The 22,873-nt window shown below is 42.9% G+C and overlaps 1 protein-coding gene across 1 annotated transcript in view; it reads left to right on the forward strand.

Annotated features, from left to right (window-relative positions):
* pcp4b (Purkinje cell protein 4b) overlaps positions 1-22,873 on the forward strand; it is a 37,092-nt gene that overhangs the window by 2,303 nt on the left and 11,916 nt on the right. The gene's annotated exons all lie outside the window — the stretch shown is intronic.

Consider the following 22,873-nt stretch of genomic DNA (forward strand, 5'->3'; position numbering starts at 1 on the left):
AGCAGGTCATACTTGCTTGTAAGGGCATTTTACTGCAGAAAAATACTTTTGGAGTTGTGGGAGTAGCCTTGTGCGTGTGTTTGTGAGTGTGCGTGCATTTATTTGCATTCGCAATTATGTGTCTATATGCATACTTATCTATGCCTGCCTATGTGTCCAAGGTGAGAAAACATAGGTATGCCTGTATGTGCATAGGTTGCCAGTGTGAGACATTAGAGGCGTTTGGCTCCACAGAGCGCGTATCAACAATACGCTGTTCACCTCATCGGACACTGCAGTTCTCCGCTCGACACCCGAGCCTTCAGAGGTTCCCAGTCACACCGGGTCCCAGAGCATCCAGCAGCAGCCTGCAGGGTTAAGAAGAAGGCGATGTTATCCGAGTGCAATCTTGCAGTCTGCTGGCGGTGGTGGTTCTGCCATCTGTCGTTACCTCAAATGGATAGGTGGCAGACATCGCTGCAACTTGTTCATAATGAATCAGTCATTGGCCGCCTCAACAAAAGTTGGATTCCCGCGTGCACACGCAGCAGAAGCTATAACAGCTTTTGAATAATTGAAAACCTGTCCCCGGCTGGCAGGAAAATCACCTTTGCTTTCTTTTCTTTTTTTGGGGGGGAATAATGTGCAAAGTAAAGAGAAGCTGCATCCTCCCGCTGATTAAGAGAGGTGTAATCTTGGGGAGAACATGGCCCTGATATGGTGGAGGGAACCTGAAATTATTTTTCTGCTTAGTTGATATGTTTTGTCAAACGGCGTGCAGAGCGGAGTTGTTCTCAATCAACGTCATGCACGTATCCCACCTCCAAACTTGACATGAAGCCAGTAATTGAGGCAGAGCAGCCTAGGTGTGTTCTGGATGGATGAGTCTCGCAGTGGTCAGCAATACAGACCCCCCCCCCCCCCCCCACCCCACCCCCACCCGTCTCTCTCCCCATACTCTCTCCACCTCTTTCTTCCACTCTTATCGTTTACACATACTGCTCAGCACAAGTGCATCACTCCAATCTTGAATTTTTGCCTTGTCCCCCCCCCCCCCCTCTCTCTCTCTCTCTCCCTCCCTCCCTCTCTCTCTCTCCCTCCTTCCCTCTCTCTCCCTCCCTCTCTCTCTCCCTCGGCAAATGAACCAAGTCAAGTACTTAAAAAATAAAAGGCTTTAGACATTCAACTGAACAACCTGAGCCCCTGAAGCTTTTGACTTCTGTCAATGTGCTTGTCAGGAGGAATGAACGGGTTGACAAGAGAGACTGAGAAATTCTCTGGGGCTCAAGATGATGGAAAATGGCTGATTCAGACACTTTCATAGTTCATCTACAGTAACTTTTCCATTACACACAGAGGAGAGTTTGAGCTACTGACACCATAACTCATCACCATAACACTGTCCCAGTGTTCAAGTCAGTTAGTGTTCAAGTTTCTTAGGTCTCAAACTTGGCTTGGTGTTTACTGGATATCTTCCAGTGGCAGTCCTGCCCCACCCATAGGCCTTTTCGGGCCATAAAACAAATTTCTGTCATTTGTTCAAAACACACAAACAGAATTAATGCAGAGATTGCAGGTTTAGCATTTCCCGCTAAGTATGTAATTAACATGGAGACATCCGCAGTTCAGTGGATGTTTTCACAAATGTAGGCCTAGGCCTTCTTATCTGTCCATTTTTACCCATTTAAAAATGTTAGCGGCTTCACAAAACTTCACAAAAAAATGTTTATTCAGTCCATTGATATTTGCCAGCTGCTGACACAACATTAGAGAAAGTGCCAAGCTTTTACAGGATATAACTGTCAGTATTTGTTACAACAGGCAGAGTGGTAGCACTTTAAATGATCTTATTCTGCCGTATTTACTTGTGAATTTATTTATGGAAATTGGAATAAAAACATGTTTTAAGCACACAATAATACATTTGTTAGTGCTTACTGATACATAATGTACTTACAAAGGTATCACAACAATTTGCAAAATAGTGTACAAACCTACTGCACTAAAATAAGTACTTACACAAAAAGCCTGATGGAAGTGCAGACAGGTGTACCAATGTTCCCCACTGTCCTCTTTGCTGAAATTATATCATGTTTTGTCTCATTGAGTGCTTTGGTGACAGGTGATACATTACATTATTTTCCAGCAGAAGAGAAATTGGGCTACATCTTGCACATTGTTTTATTTCCCGAGTTATTCTAGTATTTTCCAGATGTGACAGTTTTGGACAGTATCCAACTAGCCAACATGATTGCCTAAAATTGTTCATTCCTGCATGATCAGACCTCTGTCTTTGAAACCACAGAGTGCTTATTGTGTTGCCACACCCTTGTAAGTGCAATTATGTATTAGGTAGATTTTCAATAAGTACTTACACACTATTATTATGTGCTCACAATACATTTCCATAGGCTAATACACTGGTTACAGTACACTGAAAGCCATTGTAAAGAGTTACTGCAGAATTCATGAAACATTTTCTATGGATGCTTGAACTTATGTTGACTCACAAGTATTTTTGGACTTAAAAATTGTATACTGTTGTATTCTTACAGTCACTGACTCGTAACTAAGCCATGTTCCAGCCAGAACCGCCTATAGGGCAGCAGGCGGTCCGCCTTAGCTTTTCTGTAACTGTCATGTCAGTGGTGGCGTCTGCAGGAGGAGGAGTGCTCATTTCAGATTCTGAAGACAGCGTCTAAATTAAGTCAAAGATATTCTTAGATCTTATTGATCTTACCTCGGCACCTCCCATCAACATCCTGCTCTGTACTAATTAACATCAAAGAAGTGTTGTTACTGACTGCTGTAACTTAATGTACCAACACAGACATGGTGGGTGTGTTTGTGAGTGTGCGGGTGTGTGTGTGTGTGTGTGTGTGTGTGTGTGTGTGTTCACACGCATTTACATTTTCACTTGTGTATGTGCATCAGTGTGTGTGTGTATGTGCATTTACCATTAATTTTGGCCCAGCTGTGAATTGAATAGAAACGCCAATTACCGTGACTGTAAATTAGCATAAACCCAGCCCAGATTGGCTGCCAGATCATTACTACAAGTACCAGCTTTTTTGGAGCATTAGAGTTTCTAATGGTAAAAAGCCTTCAGTTATTTGGATGACTGCAGTGAGACATCATATGCTGTATTCAGACCATTTTGAATTTGCCTTTCCTCACTTTGAACTTAAGGCTAAACCCAAAAGCCCATGGACAGGAAACATCAATTTGACAAAAAAGCTGTTTAATCCACTTTAAGCAGCTATTGGAATTTTTGTAAGTACTTTGACTGGAATAGCCCCAATAAGGGATATAAGGATGGTGTCATCACATTAATATTGAGCTCCAGTCAGGCAACTCTGAATAGCTTCAGAGGGTATTTAGGAGACTTTGAAGATCTTTGCATACTTTTACGTTTGACAAAGCAAGCTTACTGTACATGGTTCCAAATGCAGCCTCCTTTCTCACCAGCAGACAATGCTCTGTTGTTTTTACCAGATGTTTTTTTTACTCACATATGTACACCCACAGACTCTCTGTGACCAAATGCCATTACACTAAGCTGTTAGTATGGGTCATATTGTGGATGGATGTTGGAATCACGCAGGGAGCAACCGAGCACATTTAATCGTATTTTGACAACTGGCCAATAACTGCCATCCTGATTTGAGGCAGCGACTCTCTGTCCTCCTATTCTCTCATCTAATGCCGGACTGACATCTTCACACATCATCGCACTCCCATTCCCCAGATTGGATTGCTTTATGCTACTCAAGAGGCCTTGGCCCAACACTGAGCTTTTGGGAGGGGGGGAGGAGGTGGGGGGGGACCGGAATAGACACATCTTGCCATGAGCTATTGTAGATCCACTGTCTTAATGTCCCCAGACTTTTAAATTGGACGCATTTTCTGCTGCGGTTTGATGTATCATTTTTAATAAAAGCGGCGGGAGTAATGGCATTTCTGCAGAGAGGCGGTCCTAGCTTCTTATCTCCGTTGGGGGTGAGGAGCAGATATTCAGTTTCGATCAGGAAGTCTATTCTTTTTGCGTGCCCCCAGAAAATAGAATGTCATCCATTTTCATTTGCAATCATTACCACGATATCTGGGGTAGACGTGAAAAATCAGCTCAGAGAACGCTGTTTTTTCTCTTTTCTCAACACTTCTCATCCCGGAGTTCAAGGGGTTGCGCTCTAATCGATTCCAGTTCAGGACCAGCAGCGGCAGGCTTCACCATGGGTTCAAAAGGCAGTTCTTTAATCTTCAAAGTGCAAGCTGTATCTGAGGGTACAAATCTGCATTTGCGCTCAGCAGAAGAAAAGATAAACCCGTCCTAGTCTCTCCAGATTGGTAAGCCTACAACAGGAGCTCGTGGTCTGTCCCTACATTCGAATATTAAGCAGCTTTAGGGCATACTCTTGTTGCACCGCTGGATTAGGGGACTTTTGTGGATTGTGTGGATCTGCTGTGTTGTGGCCTCCAGCGTTGTCAGCCGGATACTCGTACACTGTGTTCAACAGCCAAACGGGCCACACCAGGGGAGATCTTTCCTCCCTAATGGCACACAGGGGTTAAATAGGCTTAACCTTTCCAAATGTAAACCCACTATTGGGATGAAATGCAAACTTGCAGAAATAAATAATCGGCCAGCTGTGATTATATGTCAAAGCTAAGCAGAAAATCTCTTGTTGCTGTTGCTTTGGAGCGTCTACAGTGGCAAGAGAGGTATGATGGCATTTTGTCTTTGACAGATGTTTGTCCTACTGAACATTAGTTTATGATATTTTTATGTGACGGGCTGTTACATCTGTTTGGAGATGATGTAACAGACAGGAACTTATGAAATGTGACTGTAATGTCACATTTTGAAGAGTTTCATTTCAAAATGCTTTAAAGTTTTTAGTAGAAAATCAAGTTAAAACCCATCACTCAAAGGATAGAAAAGACACAAAAAGGACTCAAAACTTTAATGTTTTTTTTTAAAATTTCATTTAATGCCTTCCCCTTTTTCTTATATTTCCTTACCTGCTGACACACATACTCTAATGATAGCATACAGTATGTAAAATGTAAAAACCTTACAGTGTCAAACGTGAGACATTACGTCAACTTGTAACTTACTTTTTTTTTTCTTTTTTTTCTTTTTTTCCAAATGGTGAATCGTTATAGAATGAAATGCTTTAAAAGCCATCAGATTGTTTTCCACACGTTAAAAAAATTAAGATATACACATCAACAATCTGGTACTATCAGCTTACTTTCTCTTCGTGTTGATTCATATCAGGTTTACCTTCCCTTGTGAGTCTAGTAAACAAACACTCTATCAGCCACCATGATCTTTATCAACAGGCAACGAAGATATGAATGCCAATTTATTCTATCGCAGGATCGTAAATCACTTGAGTTGGTGCAAAGCGCATGCTGAACCTATTGCGCACTGTGTGGTTAAGTGCCTGGTTTGAAAACAAATAGTCGTAGTAATGCATGTGTGGTTTTTGTTTGATTGCTATCATGCAGCCATAAATTCACCAGCGCTGATAGGCCTCTGTTGTTCGGCTGCGTGGACTGCATCTGGCAGAGGCAATACACATCGCTAAAATGAATCAATAAAATAAATTGACATCTTCATTAAGCCTGTTGCTTGAGAGAAGTGCACTGGAAAGGCAGTCACAGCGCTCTTTTCATCCAGCGGCTGATGGATGAGCCTCTGTCAGAAGAAACTACACTCATGCAAAATAATTCCTTTTTAAGTCTCTTCCTTTGTCAGGGCCAAAAAATGATGTTATGGCATTGAAAAACAAAGGTTAACTGAAAGATTAATCAGAATGAAGCATTCAACATTCATATTGTGAGTCTAACTATAATATTTAAATCCATGACACAAAAAAGGATTAGAATTTGAAAGGACACAGCTTGACAACCCTGAAGTGTGTTAATGTATGATAATAGGGATCATCTCTGTGTAAAAAGCCACAGTCATCTTTCCTCTCTGCGTTCACTACAGTCATGTAAATCATACACATTTCACCCGCGTCAGCAATACTGCACGATGTGTACGTGCTTGTGTGTGTGTGTGTGTGTACATTTGTATGTGTTTCAGTCTTTCACCTTACGAGTTGTGTGGGTGGGGAAAGGCTGAATTAGCAGAGCGACATTCTTGCTATACACTGCAAATTTACCTCCCACAAAATCATTACAGCAATACACTCCACAGATTTCAGGCTGGAAATAACACTTTGGGGACTGCAGGGGTCTCCAGGCCAATCTAATAAGTAAGGGAGACAAATATCATCAGGGTCCACTGAGGCGGCTGCGGTGGTAGCCTGAAGGTTAGAGGAACGGGTCGGTGACCGGAGGGTCGCTGGTTTGAACAAACGGAACGAATGGAAAAATCTGGGTAGGGGAAATGAATACGTAACCCTTTCCCTTCCCTCAGCCATTTCCATCTATGTGTTCATGAGCAAGGCACCGAGCCTCCAGCTGCTACAATGTAGCTGCATACTGCCGAAATGTACAAAACCAAGGCACGAGTGTGTGGATGTGTGTGTAACCCTCCCTCTCCCAACTTCTCCCTCAGGCTGTGAATACAAATGTGTTCTCAGTCAAATAGGATTTAAAAAATTCTACAGTAATGTCCAGTTGTATTAGATGCTGCCACCTTAGTGGTTAAAATCTCACGATGTGTGTTGGCAGAGTAATTGTGATGCATTTTTCATTTTTATATCTAAATATTACGTACATACAAGGCAGCATTATGGCAGTATTTTTCCATTGCTTCCCTTTCTTCTTGGCTCGTAAAATATCACACTCACGAGACTCGTCTGGCTTGTGAGGTTAATACCTAGATTTGTGGCTTAAAGATCCTATACAAAGTGGATCTGATGTACCGCAAAGTTGTCAATTTTTGCTTTCCTAAAGGGATTGGCCAGCATCCAGACTGCAACCTCAGGTATTATCGGTTGAAATGAGGAAAGGGAATAGGAAGCAAGAACAGGACCTTTTAAATGAGGGTGAAACCAGTTATTTTAAGTTTGGTTGAATCTCTTGTGGACATTATCCATAGTGGAATCACAAAGTTTGATGATGTTCATAACTAGATTTGTGTGTGTTTAAGAAGGAGTGGGATATTGGAGAGTTTAAACGGTTTCTCTTTTCTCTACGGAGACGAATCTCCAATCAAAGTCTAACTAAATACGACAGCAGAGAGGTAGGGCTTATTTGTGAGTTTTGTGGTAATTTTAGAGCTGAAGTATGAAGTGAGAAAGGGAATTTTCTGCTCTATTTTAGGAAGAGCTGACAACCACAGCCTTATTTTTAATACACTGGTGGTGTTAAAAGACTGGCGTTAAAAGGCTGGTGTGAAAAAATATCTGAGGCAGGCTGATAATGACTCTGATGAGCAAAAGACCATTTTGAGCTCAAATCAACCTTCCATTCAGGAGATTTAGTAGATGCACTAAATTCCTTTCCAATTTATTGCTTTTCTGGCGGTAAATGGCGGTAAAGTTAGACAATGTATTTAAAGCTTGGTTTTCACTACAAGGCTTCAACCTGCAATAAGCGATAGCAGACCTTATAACCAATCCTGAAACTAATGTGTGCTATGTGGAGATTTCATTGAGACATAATGATATAAACCTATATCCACACAGCAGCAGCTGTGTTGCTGTTTTCACCTCTTTTCTAAAGCTTGTTGTCAAATTCGGCTCCAGAACGAAGCTCCTCCCACTCCATTCAGTAGCTTTTTATTTTTTAAAAACTAGCTTGTCTCCTCCCTCGCTCTTTAAAAGCGGCCCTCTCCTCCTCCCATTCCTGAAAAAAAGTTATCAGAATGGCGGAATCGATGAAGCAAGCGAGTAAACTTGTTCAACTAGTAAACTTGCTACCTACCTCTTCACTTGTCATTGTGGGACATGCAACCTTCAGCAGGACAAAGATCTGTCAGAGTGAGACTGGTAACCGGTGACATTTCTCCGTAGGCACAGTTAGCTTAACTATTAGCATTTATGCACAGTGCTTTGCAATGTTTTTCCTTCGCTGGCCTCTGAGTGCAGTGGCTTTGCTGTGTGTTATTTACAAACGTTTTGTGGTTTCTGTCGCCCTCTAGTGGTCAGAAAAATTCACTTATTGCAGCTTTAAACAGGAAGTGCCAGCCAGAAGTGCGTCACTTCACTCTATACCTGGCCACTATGAAACTTCCTTATCTTTACTTGCTGAGCAGTAAAAGCAAGTGAAAGTTGTATTATTGTGAAAATGTAACTATAAATCTTAACATCTTAGCTGTTGTTCTTCACACAACCCACTTACATGATGGGTATCTTTTGATCAACATAAAACAACACATACTCTGGCATTTTATAATGAATCACAGTAAACAGTACTTCTATATATGTATGTAATATGCTATAAGCTATGTTCAGCTAACGGTTCAGTTGCTAATGTTAAGGTTAATGTTAAGGTTAGCAAGTCAAGTAGCCTAATGTTTCTGTATTCTCCACAGAAAAGGTTAAGGCAGCTGAACAACTAGGGAGCGAGAGAGCGGCACTGATGCACCATGGGACGGTACAGAATCTGTACTTGTCTTTTTGCATCCAGTTGCCAGGTCACATTGTACTTCAGCAGGGCCGTAGTGTCAAATCAGCAACTTGCATTTTATGCCATGGAACATTTTGAGCTGCATTGGCAAGTCCCACCTAGGTTAGCTCTGCTGTGGAAAAATGATTTGTAATCTGTCTACAGCCGTTGAGTTTGTTATTTAATACACTGTTTTTTTATTCTCAAAGATTATTATGGGCTACGGAGCACGGGAGTGGCTGCAGGAGAAAGAAAATGTATTTTGAGGCCACGATTTGCTATATGGAGGACACGACATGGACCTCGTTCACTTTCATTCCTTCATTTTCTTTACCCACTTGTTGGGGCTGGAGCCTATCCCAGCATGCACTGAGCGGAAGACAGGGAAACCAGTCCATCACAGGGCGAACACAGATAGACAGACAATCACATTACCATTCACACCTATGGGCAATTTAGAGTCTCCAAAAACCGGAAACCGGAAACCGGAGCACCCAGAGGAAACCCACATGGACCCATGTAGGGAGAACATGCAAACTCCACAAAGAAAGGGTCTGGAGATCGAACCTGGGTCTTCTTACTGTGAGGTGACAGTACTGAGCCACTTTGATGCCCGCCTCGTTCCCTTGTGTTGGTTAATTTATGGCACTTTAATTATTTTGTGTGTACAATTTGATAATTTGTGCAAACAAATGAATTAACAAATACAATTTATATAATATCCATAAAAAAGTCTCATTTATCAGCTCATCTCCACGATTACTTGAAATTAATTAATTACTGAATTGAATTTTGATTGGACTAATATACTGACTGATATTTTTGAATAATGATTTATTTAGTTGCTTCAGGCTTTTGATACATTAAAATAGATAGGGATTTGTTAATCAAGTTTTACCAGGGCGCTGCCTGCTGACAATGCATTATTGTTAGTAAGAAACAACTGCCAAGAATAATCAGAGCTAATGGGCTACAACGTCATCACTATGGAGACATGAGAGACGTTATCGACTCTTTACACTTGAAGCAATAAACTTTATAATACTTTGAGCTCTCTAACACCACGTCTCAGAGAAAGGGTCGGCTGCACTGGCTGTTTAAATTAACTTCTAAAATATATTTGCATGCTTTTTATTACACATTTATATATCATGCACACACATAGTATGCCGCGCACACAAAATACATGTTTTTCCCATCAGGATGGCCCCTCCTGGGTCAGTAATGGGCTGTCCAGCTTGGTGGTGACTACCTATAGACAAGGTCGCCAAGATGCGGCAGCTTGCGGCAGCTGTCTCCAACACGCCGCGCTGGCCGGCTTAGGGTGACAAAGCTGCTGTTTTATTGATGGTATTCTCTGCTCTTCCCATTATGGACTAAATGGAGCCTAACTTGTGTGCTCATTTCTGAACTAGCTCAAGTGGAAAAGAAAACCTGCTGCTCAAAGTAAAATTGTGCCTCTGCGGATGTAACAGTAACAGACGAAGATCAAGCAAAGACAACTGGCAGTGCAGCGGGAGATTTGAGGCGGGTGCCGCTGGGCTGGACCAGGGGAGCACCTGACAAGCAGACATAAATCATCAGCTGACAGTTAACGTCTGTCATCCAACATCTCAACCCTTAATTAATGTGGGACTCACCTGCCTCCTGAATGCCCAATAGATCCCTATACTCCTATACTACTATTTATTGCATTGAGTGCATTATGTTCATGGACATTGATGAAATATGAAAACTGTGTTCTGGGACCAATCCTAATACACATAAGCAAAAACAAACTAAATAAAAACAAGAAAATTCTCATCTTATTATAAGAGTTTCATGGGAGAACTCTCCAAAATAATGCTTTCAGCCTCCATCCCACTCAAGGAAGGTATCTCATGGGCCAATTTTAAACACGCCATAACTCCCAACAAAGTATTGAATGGATCTGAGGTAATCGGTGCGACGCTGTTTCTGTATAAATTCGGCAAGACCCTTGTGTCTGACCCCAGGAGCTCTCTAACCTTTCCCGCAGGTCCTTTCTATCACGGGCAATTCTCAAAGCGACTCTGTCAGAGTCCCCTCTTGGATGAACAGACTGTCAGAGGCAGGAGCTGGAAGCCAAGACATGCCCTCTGCAGATGTCACTAGAAATACACTACAGCTTTTGAGGAATTATTTTGCAAGACAGGGCCACACAACCATGTGAGACCATGTGACAGCGCGAGAGCACGGTGAATACTTTTACCAGCAAAATCGCATCGGATTGATTCATTAGTCCGAAGAGGCAAGAGGTGGAGGGGATTTGGAGCACGGCCTCTCACAGTCGGCCTGACGGCTTCCAACAGGACGTTTTATTTGCTCCAGTTGCTTCTCCAGTTTGCGCTAACCGGAGACTTTGATTGGAGCGAGGCCTTTGCACGCTGCTCAGCATCCTGAGGTGGCTGTCGCTGCAATTCCTCTTCTCACTGGGAGACCGACGACTAATTTGTCACTTCTCTCATTCATGAACAACGGAGAGAAGAAGCGATTTAGCCTTATGTTCTTTCTGCTTGAATTGTCGGTGGCCTACTTCTGCTTTTCTAAATTCTTAATGGCCATTGAGTGTGGCATGGAACTCTTGGACTGTGCAAGCTGCCAAAAGTCTTAAAATAACCCCACAAATGGCTGTGTGGTATTATTAATTTATTTGTGCAATTCCTCCTCCCTTGTGTTTCCATTAGATTTTCACTCACCATTTCACCACCCAACATTATACATTACTAACCCTGTGGTGCTGAGGAAGCCACAGAGCCTGGGGAGATTCTAATGTAAAACTTGGAACTAATGGAGTAAGAAAATGAACTTTCAACAGACATGGGAGATGTAGAAGCGTGCTATCACTAATAGATAATAATCTGTCTATCAGTGGTGTGGGTCTGTTGGTTAATCAGCATCTAAGCTATGAGATGATCTTATTTCTTCACCTTATTATTACATCAAATCGCTGGCTATCTCTTCCCTAGCGAGTTGCTATGTGGGATGCTTCCATCCCGCAGTCTCTGGTGGGGCAGCATGGGCAGAGGACGGATTCATCATTTCTCATAATTAGGCGCTTAATTTGAACACCTTGCTCTTTTCAGTTCATTTGCACAGCTACTCTCTTGCCGCTTGGCCCACAAAAGCAGGCTGGAGCATTATCTGGGTCGCCTGGTTACGTAGCGAGTGCTGAGTCACGTGGACCCCCACATCGCTGATGGGCGCTTGGCACTGGAGCGGGGCAACAGACCGGCCCGCCGACAGACCGGCCCGCCGACAGACGAGCCGGTCTCTGGGCCTCAGCTCTCACCCCGAAATGGTCAGTGTTGCTGAGCCAGATGAAGTAGCTGGAGCCAAAACATCAATCATCGCATTATGCCAGACACGCTTATGAATCAGCTATTACAGATTAACATACTAAGAAGCTTTCGGGAGCCACCATGATGTTGATTTTCTCATTCTCACATGCCACGCACTGTAGAGGTGAGCTTGGGAAGTTGCAGGACTGTCTTCACTGCCTTCAGGTTTTTCTGCAGTGGTCCAGATTAAAAAAAACAAAAAACTGTTTCACATGAGGAAGGAGAGCCAAGAGTTTGAATCTTTTCACAGTGGAGAGGCAGGAAAGATTGGAAGTGGATTGAAACCCAGAATGTCATGATTACATGTTATGCGCCTTAGCTAGCAGGACCCCTCTGAGTCTTATTCTATACAGTCATGGCACAATTAGGTTAGTCAATGCCAATTTACATCAAACAGTGTGACAAGCAAAGCTGCAGTTCTGCATAAAGGAAAAAAAGTAATTCTCTTTCATAGGTGATGATGGTCCACCGATACACATCCAGGTACTTAGGTTAAACAGCTAGCTAGCCAATGTTCTTGTCTAGAAGCATGACAAGTAACTTTTACCATTTTATAGACAGCCAAATATATCAACTTGGTCAACATGGTTAACATCATGGCATACTGACAAAAATACAAAATAGATGTTTAGATCTGGTTCATCAGAAATCTAAATATGTGTGTTTTGTATGAGAATCTATGAGTGGGGGAGGGGTGTGGACGATGCTAGCATGTTTGATGTCTCTCCATGTATATCTGTTGCAGCAGGAGCCAAGAAGGAGCACACAGCACTTCAAAAAGTGTTCATCTCAACAATTAATTTAGTCTCTTATTGAATCTTAAAATGTTATTTTTCTTAAAACAATCTAAAGGATGAGATAATTTCACTTGTTTCCAATGCAGTCCAATGCATTCAAAATCATCTTGAAACAATTGAAATCATCTTGGTCCCAGTGGAGTCTGCCTCATTTCCAGATATTCTTCAAACAAGTGAAACTGCAATGAAAACAACTGGAATTACCTCTCCCCACTGGAAAATTGTTTTCACTGTGACTTCGGTAAAAAATGGGATTTTCAAACTCGCCACAAGATTAAATCTCTTGCAGTGGGAAGTGCTTTAACCAACTGTACAGCTCCTGTAAATCAGATGGCTGATTGAACCAAAAACCACCCTGATCACGGGGAACTCCCTGATCTATTTACCGGCCTGCTGGTTAGTTTGCTGGTCCTCGCAGCAGCGTGACGCGCTCTGCGGCAGCACGCTGCACAGTCCCCATCCCAGGAAAGAGATCCCAAGAGATTGGCGACACCCACACTAATGAAAGAAACGCAGAAAAATGTAATCTCACCAATTTCAAGGCTCATTAAGTTGTGTAACAGACGGGAGTTTGAAAAAATAATTTGGAGCTATAATGTGTTTTTTCTTTCCCTCCCCTCTCCTCCACTTCTACTCTCTGCACGCAGTAATTGCTGTGAATAAAAGTATTTTTTTTCACCAGAGCACCAGTTGTATTAAGATGAAAACAAATTATTGTTTTTTTTACTGGGGGTCCTTTGTAGTTTTATGATTTCTTGTATTTTGTTCAGTCCCATGAAGGGGTGAGTAGTAGCTGTTTGTGTATGAGCTGAGGGGGTCGTTACTGCTGCAGTGCAAAAATACAAAAATATAAAGTTATATTGGAAAAAAGAAAAAAAAGTGTGTGTGAGTGTGTGTGTGTGCGTGTGTGCATGTGTGTGTGCGGGTGCGTGTGCGTGTGCGGTTTGATCAGGACGGCTCTGGGGGTGTGTGACAGCTGGCCCGTCTGCTTTTTTTTGCTTAGACACATAATTTCACCAAAAGCACTCCTCAAACAGAGCTCTAGTGGAATAAAGGGGGGAAAAAACAATTGAATGCATGTCTCACACATTGACAGTTGTGTGCGTCGTGTGGAGGTGGCTTCCCATGCCGCTTGCAAGGGCTGTGTTTCATCTTTCAATCTTTGTGTGCGCGCACGTGTGTGTGTGTGAGAGAGAGAGAGAGAGAGAGAGAGAGAGAGAGAGAGAGAGTTGTAGGGTAGTTACAACTGTTTTGCAAATATACAGTTGGGGAAAAAAGAAGTGTGTGTGTGTGAGAGAAAGAGAGAGAGAGAGAGAGAGAGAGAGAGAGAGATCATCTTCAACGGCTGACAACTGTTCACTTCAGGAGAGTGTCACCTCAGGAATCTTGACTGCCGCCAAGAAAATGGGAGCGCGCTGCTGAGTTTCCGTACCGTCTGGATCGCCAGGCAGACTGTGCCCAGGTCTCAGCCTCGCCAGTCCCCATCAAACAGCTGATGTTTATGACAAGTAAATCAAGCACTCTTCTCAGCCCCTCTTAGGAGAAAAGCCATCTCCACACTTGACTTGTGGATAATAAAAGATACCATACTGCCTTCAGTGTCGTTCTCACACCTGCGCAGGTTCGCTCGGCGCAGGGATTAACAGGAGCCCATGCGTCGGAAGCCAGCATTATTTCCTTAAAGCCCACAGGAGGTATATTCCTTGATCAGGCTGTGGAAAGGCATAATAGCACATTAGTGTGGGGAATATTATCAAAAAGAGCTTAATGAGAAATATCAAACCAAAGGATGTGCTGTGGTAATGGTGTCGCAATGTGCTGTCATTCTCTCCCCAGTATTTAGATCTGCAGAGGTGGATTTTAGTGCCGCTTATACCTGGTGCATATCTGGATTGGCTGGGCCAACACGTTTGATACGTTTAAATAGCAATATTCCACTTAGTTTTAACATGGGGGTTATTTGGCACTTGACTGCCATGAAAACCAGAATATAAACTAATCACCAAGACTGGATGCAGCTGGGACGAGTTTGTAGTGGATTTTGACTTGCCATACATTTGAATGAGGCCAAGAAAATAGACTGAAAACTGACATTTAACACGTTTGTGAACAGATTCAACAACAGATCCTGCTTTTAAGACAGTAAAGCAGTCATTGGTCTGTCATCATTTTGCATTTCTATTCTTAGTTTACACTAAAATTAGTATTTACTGTAAAAATAAAAGTAGATCCGGTCTCCCAAACAGGAACTATCTCTCCTAAATCGTATCTCTCCACTATGTTCTCTTCTATTAATAAAAATGCTATTCGGCGAAATCATGTACTAAAACGTTGGACCCACATTCCATTGAAAATCACAATAGCGGGATCTGTTGTTGAATCTGTTCACAAACATGTCATATATAAGTTTTCAGGCTATTTTCATGGCCTCATTCAAATGAATGGGAAGTAAAAATCCGAAGTGGAATATTGCTTTAAGCCTATTTCTTACCTCTCCAGGGCTTGCAAATGGCTTTCTTCATGTTCTAATAATTGTGGTCAACCTACTGTCTATCTTTTCAAAGAAAAAGGTCTCAGGGAGATTCACTGATTACGTTACATGGTAATTATGGGCCTCTGTACCGCACTGCACCAATACGAACCCACCCACTCCCTCCTCAGATTCAACCAGAAGTGTCCTGGCTGCCCACCAAGAGAAGGAAAACCCAAAAAAACCTGCAGTGAGGAGTTATTGACCCAGCGCTCATATGGCAGCGTTTCAGCGTGCCCTGTAGCCATTATGACAGCACGGTTTATGTAACTGGCGATGGAACACATAGTGAAGAGTAGTCCGTAACACACAACCCGGCGCACACACACACACTCACTCCCACTGCCTGCACATTGAGGATGAGCAGGCTGATTTCTGAAGTAGCTAGGGAGGAGGAGAGTGAGGTGAGAGGATCAAAGGGGATAGACTATTTTACTAGGCTCTCAGCAGAGCAATATCCAGCGCGCTTTGAACGTCCCCTTAGAGGCGGCAGCAGAAGACTTGCATAGCATCTTGAATGGTGTGAACATGCTACTGCCATGGAAACACCACATCTTCACTCCCACAGGTGTATCTCCAAATCAATGAGTAAAATCTGTTTATAGGCACCAGTGCAGCTGAAATAAATTCCTGTACATTTACTTAACTTGGAGATAAACTGAATCATGATATTGATTGTCAGTTACAGGATTACATTAAGAATAATGTCTCATGTTATGTAAAGATGATACATGGGTACAAGCCGCCATGTCCATCTGCATCTGCTTTATTAATATGGCGTAACCGGATCAAGATTGAAATAGGAAGTGAACGCATGATTTTTGGCCATGAACGCACATCAGCAGTAATGAGACTTTATTCTACAGTCATTGAAAAGAACACGGTCAGAACCATTCAATTTTCAATTAGAAACAGGATTATCTAGGAGAACCCAGAACATAATGGATTTTTTTTTTTCACTTTATGCGTGCCATACATTAAATAGAGCTTTTTCTCTGATGGAAAATTCCACAAACCTTGGGTCCAAGATATTTGAGAAACAAGTGGAGGTTTGTTACCGGCATATTATTCTGCAGAAATGGCTTGGAGTGAGAAAAGAAGGCATGCTCTCAGCAGAATGAAAGGAGGTGGAATCATCTAAAAGATTCTCTGTGAATCCATCTCTCTCTCTCTCTCTCTCTCTCTCTCTCTCTCCCTCTCCCTCCCCTCTCCTTCCCTCTCCGTCCCCCCGTGAACGCTGGAGCCCAATCAGAAATAAAACATATTTACATTTCTCTGATGTGCAATGTGCTTATACGCACACTAGATCTTCTAGTTATTCTGCTTGACTTGCTCTCTTTGTTTGTGAGGGTATGTGTACATCAGTGTGTGCACGCCTGGATTCACATCTGTATGTGTGACTAAGAGTGTGTGTGTGTGTGTGTGTGTGTGTGTGTATGTGTTTTCCCCTTGAAGTATCCTAATTGAAAGCCTGGAGGCACAAATTCTGCTGCAGCCACTGTGGGATTTCCAACCAGTGTGCTACAGTAGCTGTGTTGTGCTGTGTTCTGTGTGTGTGTGTTTATTCCACACACACACACACACATACACACACATACACACACACACTCACGTCGACCCTGTGTCTCTCTGAGTGTGTTAGTCCAATGCTTAATGAGAGGCACAATATGTATCCCTCTCCTCTCCATCTCCCCTGTCAACGTCATGTAATTATCGTCTTTTTGCGCTTGATGGGTTTCTCTTCATCTTGCTCTATCTCATATCTCACAGTGTGTGCAACTGTGTGTGTGTGAGTGTGTCCTTGCGTATGTATGTGTGTGTGCTTGTGCGTGCATGTGTGCTGATGAGTCCATAAGCGTGCTGATGTGTGCACTGATGTTGTATGTGTGTGTGTGTGTGTGTGTGTGAGTGTGTGTGTGTGTGTGTGCGCGTGCGTGTCCACATATCTGCAGAGTGAGGATAGCCCCTTTCCCCTTCAGTAATCTCACTCACCGATGCTGCTGTTATTGCAATTTACACTTGGCTCAGCCCCAGAGCTGCTCAGCCTTAATGGTAGCTCCTCTCCTCTGTCCTCGGGAGCGTTATAGTTTCTCATCACCTCTGCAGTGATCTGAGCACCCTCCCCACAAACAGAATGACTCCCAGTCACATCTAATGTTTAAGCCCACGTTCTAATAACCTGTTAAACCCCCTGCAGACCCTGTTCTGGGTCCAGTGTTTACTGCATGATTATCATGGCCAGGCTATGCTCACATCTATAGGAATGGTATATCTCTGAATTTCCCCAAGGGGATCAATAAAGTGCTATCTTATCTTCCAAGGTTGAGAGGTTTCTAATGGTATCACATATTGACGCTGTCAGGAGAAAACCCTGTAACTCCAATTCTGGTGATTTTCAAAACTTTAATTGAAGGATTACACACTCTTCTATGGGTTGAGAAATCTCCACAAAGCTTGGGTGTATGAAGACTTTTCAAAATGCAGTAGATAAACTCATCAATGCATGGTCGTCAAAGTAAAATCAAGGAAGCATTTCTTAGTCTCTGAAAAGTTGACATTTTGGAGACACAAGGTTTTCACCTTACAGCAGTGATATGCTAGTTAACAGGACACTAACATGACAGGATAGTGTCTCAGGTATGAATATAACTCTCATTATAGGCATGTGATAGCTCAAATGGTGTGTAAGAATCAGCAAATGAAGAACATCTGCTTTGCATTGACCTAGGATATGGATAAAGTTGTTTTCACCTACCTTTGAATCTGTGTATGTGGACATTTATAGGAAAGTTAAGAGAAAAGCCAGGGTTGAATTAATTAAAAAGTGCTGTTCCCTCGTCAAGAAATCAACTTTACTATGTTTATGCTGCTGCTGAAACATTGTAGAAGCCAAAACATGAAGCCCTGGCAGATGGCTACATGCTGTCCGTGCTCCTCTGTAAACAGGCCTGCATATCATCTTAATGTTGTTGCAATAACGCTGAAATGTTACATCAACATCACATCTCCAAAAACAAACATGAAAAACCCAACCAGACACACGCTTCCTGTTGAGTGAGCTTGGGGGCAGTTCTGTTATGTTTGCAATGGGTGTCGATGCGGTGCAGTGCGCAGCAGCGTGAGTGTTCCCCTCTGCCTTCATCAGAGCCGGTGCTGCTGATGGGACCCACGGCAGCGTATCGGCAGTGAAGAAGAAGCTAGCTCCAGTTCATTTCATGGCCATTACAAGAGCCTGATGTGGAGACGTGGCCCTTCTCTTTGAACTGGGATTAGTAATAGGCAAGAACAAAACAGTTCCCTTATCTGGCGCTGATATTGTTTTGAGCTGCAGGGAGGCCGGAAGACGGCTCGGCAGCGTGACTGCACTGTGAAACATCACAAAGCTGCTCGCGTGCTCTGATAAGTCTTTGAGGCGGAGGAGGAGTTTCACGCGGGGTTTTTCCTGACAGGCTATTGAAGAGTAGCATCCAGGGAGAGAACAGATATCATTCTTGATATACTGACAGGTAAACAAACGCAGCAGTGTCGTAAACCTCAGACACATCAAATAAGAAGTTTTTTTTTTTTTAATGAAATTCAAAATTACGTAAGAGACCAGTCTCAAATTAGATGGCTCTTCCCAAAAGGCGCGGGTGTGTTGTGCTGTGGGCTTGTGAGGAGCGTTTCAAGCGCCCTCGCCGCCCGTCCCGCTCCCCAGCATCAAAGCGTTGCACGCGCTGTTTGAAATTCATTGAAAGCATTGGATTAATAATGCAGAGAGAGGAGCTCAGAAAAGAGGACACATAGCGCGACGCCTTCTCGCCTCCTCAGCTATTAAAGCATGGAAACCTTTCTGACATGACCAAATGGGAAACCTTTGAACAAGAAGGGGATGGCTGTGGAGAGGTTGCGGTGAGAGCGAAGGTAAGAATAGCTGAAGCTAAATCCCCCAGGAGGCAGCCAGATACAAGGTGCCTAAATGAAACCATTTCCTTTCTCCTTTTTGTTACCTTGTAAACTCCCCAGTGCTTTCCCTCTGAATCCATTCGTGGTGGGATTAAAAAAAAAAAAAAAAAATCCATATGAAATGTTTCTTTGAAACACAATATGAGATACAGAATGACTCATGAGATACAAAATAACACATCCAGGTTCAAAGCCTCAAATGATGGGTGTAACCCGTTTTATCTTCCTTACTTTTCTGTCTATTTTTATATATTCATACTGTTGTGTGGCCAACATTTCAAGGCCCGGGCTGCTAGTTACTGGTCAGTAGCATCAGGCTGTTGAAACTCGAAAAGGCTGCAGGGAGGGGAAGCCTGGATGCTGCAGTCCTACATCTCCCTCTCTCCCTCTCTATCTTTTTTCTCCAGACAAGAGTAGGCAGTCGGAGAGTTGATTCAGGTCATCTATCTTCCCTATGCCAATGTCTGTATAAGTATGTCTTAACTGCACTGGGATGTATTGATCCTGCTCTCTTCCCCTCTCTTCTCTCCTTCTATCCTTCTTTCCTCTCCTCCTCCAATGTTCATAAGGGAAACATTTCATCACCCCTCCCCCCCCTCCCCCAAGCTGATCATTAGGCGTATGGAAACAGGAGTTGACAACCTGTCTTCACTGTATCCAGCTGGCAATAAGCTGTGCAAGTTGATGATAAGGAGGAGGGTGACACCGTAATTCCAGAAATAATTTCATATGAGAAAATAGTGCTTTTTTCCAGCATGATGACACAAACGCTCACCTCCAGCTGCAGATTGCCAAACAGGATGATTGTGCGGGGAAACCTCCAGCCTCCAGTCTCCTAGTGCTGCATGTGGGTTGAGACACCGAGAGCGCGACACACTGCGTTATTAATGACATCAATTTTAACTCGCTAACTTGTTTGGACAATTTTTGGAAAGTTACATAGTGGAGCCTTTTCTCCAGGGCGGCTACTTTTAAATTTATGTACATACCGAATTAATGTTTTTGTAAGGTTTGTGGCAGTGACAGAGTGTCGGGGTGCGGTGCTTTTGCGCTGCCTCTCCATCGAATCCCACACCAGCTCTCCGGTTGTGACTGTGAAGATGAATGGGCCACCAAGGCAGTCCCAAACACAGGCCTTGGGACATCAATTATAAGTGGGATAGCTAATGCTGAATTAGCATGGGAAGATATGGAGGAACAGGAGACAAGAGGATCATTTGATGCTATCGTGTTTATAGCTGTATTAGCGCTGAACACTGTGGCGAGCGGCCCTTGTAATCTGCCAATTATTTTTCTGAGCACAGCAACCATGTGCGGAATTATAACTGATTGCTAATGTCATCGTCAGTAAGCATTTTATAGTCGTGCATTTTGGGTTGGAAAGTTCACATCCATATAATTCACCATAAGTCACGTAGTAAATCGTTCTGCTGGGTATGTTACTGAGCCCATCATGCGCACTTTGTCATCTGGAAACCAATAATACACAGCTTAAGAAAAAACGCATCTTCTTTTTTTCACTTACTTTTTCGCTTTCTGCGGTAATCTCAGCAGAACATGTCTCCCCTGTGCCACCTAAATTCCGTATGATTAATAAGAGGCTTATGATCTAACTTCTCACCATAGCCGTTCCTCCTTCCTTCCTTTCCTCAATCCATCCTTCCTTCCTCCCTTCCTTCTCTTCTTCTGCACGCTTTATGTGGCTCCTTTATCATTCCCTGTGATATCCCCTCTCTCCCTCGCTCCGCTGCCTGCTGCATATTAAAAGGATGAGTATAATATGATTCTAAGAATAGCCTTGCCTAATCTGCTCATTGTGATAGAGTGTCACTTCTATACTCCTCTCTAACGCAATATCTCCTTTACTGCGCTGCCTCTTTTCACACCTCTAATGCTGTCGGCACCTGCGCTCTGAAGCACGCGGCACACTAAGCCTGAACTCCGCAGACCTCGGGTGCAGTCGGAGGGGTTTCATTCCAAAATACTATATCTCCATTTTTCTCCATTATCATTGAAATTCACCAGTCAACAGTTAAAAAAATATAAATGACCAAAAATGATACTTTTTGTTAGGCAAAGGTCTTAAAATAGGTTACACAGTAAATGTTTTTTCTAAAACATTCATGTCTGCAGTGATCTGATAAATTGTTCAAAAGGTGGATATCTCATTTTGAAATGAATCTCTTCAATCTCCCTCGCTCTGACTCTACTCTTAAATGTACATTGACAAACTTACACTCATGTGGCAAATCAGAGGAAATGGGGAATGTACATTAACACATCCATTCTGGTAATATTTCTCTAGAGATCAGCGCCTACTTACAATTTAATAAAAGGGGAGGGAGCGTGTTTGGAATACAGAGAGGTAATACGGCATGGCAAATAAATGGCTGCAGGATAATGAAAGTTGAATGTTAGGATGAATGTTGTTGCATTGGTATGTTGGGATAATGACTGTGCGGCTGTGTGCCGTTACGCAACATCAGATATGAAAAGTCATTTGTTGAGTTCAGAGCAACACGGTAAACCTGGTGAGACCTTGTAAGCCCTTATTTTCCTTTGGTTGGAGAAAAAGGCCCCCAGGCTGCGTGGAATAGATGTTTTGTTCTCTTGTGGGTTGTTTTTCTTTTAGATCTGCAAGTCTGTGCGTCCATTTCTCAAACACACCACTGTATCCCCTGATGTAGTGGGAAATATACATTTGGGTAAAGTAGCAACTAGACAGCCAAGAACAACTAATATAATAAGTGTATATGTATATGTATAGGTATGTAATTCTCACAGTTTAAAAGTTTTGAATGGTCACACCACATTTTCTTTTCTCTTCACAATGGTTATATGTCATTTTGGAATGAAGCCCTTCATTATTCAGAATGTACTATGTGTACTGTGAATTTTTGATAATAAAGATTGACAACAGTGTAAAAGATGAGTGAACTATTTCACAAAGAAAAGGTTTTGAACTGAGCTTAGGTGGTTTTACCCTCCACTAAAATACATCCCTGACTGTATCGCCTCCTTAGGAACTCTTCTATGAACAAAACACCACAATGTGGCAAAGGCAAGGAGCGATAAACGGCGGTACCTCAGGTAGCATGTCAGTGAAAACAAAAGTCCTCCCATGGCCATTTCTAGCCCTTATTTCAAGGTGAAGCTATGTACCAGTCAGACTCAGTGGGAAGATGGTGCAGGATGTCCTGTTTAAGGGGTATCAACTCCTACCTACAGTACATCCAATCCCAGGAGCCGCATGCTCTCGTATCACAGGGTGGTTAGGTCTGCAACAAATAAAAACCTGGAATCAAAACCAGAAAAATGAGGTCATATCCTGTAGCTGGGCCATGGCCCCAGCTGGGCCATGATACACATGACAGTTTACCTCCTGGTCTTGGCCCTTTCCTCTTTGCCAAGCACTTTGTTCAGGACTTTGTTGAAAATTTTGAAAATACAACCTACATGTATCTATACATCTATTTGTCCCATTACTGACCTCTGCAATGTTGCAATGCCAAGCTGTAGTAAATGGCGACACCTCGGGTTGCGTGTCACTCCTGATCATCACATGGTCTTTGGGCCTTTTTATGGCCTTTTACCTGCAGGGTCTCCTCTGCCTCGCACACGCAGGTCAGGAGGAGGGGACGCCACTGGTCAATGGATTCCAGAGAGCAGGCTGCGGGGAGCGTGCTAGCACT

The sequence above is a fragment of the Centroberyx gerrardi genome, chromosome 6 (genome assembly GCF_048128805.1).
Source record: "Centroberyx gerrardi isolate f3 chromosome 6, fCenGer3.hap1.cur.20231027, whole genome shotgun sequence".
In the NCBI taxonomy this organism is placed as follows: domain Eukaryota; kingdom Metazoa; phylum Chordata; class Actinopteri; order Beryciformes; family Berycidae; genus Centroberyx; species Centroberyx gerrardi.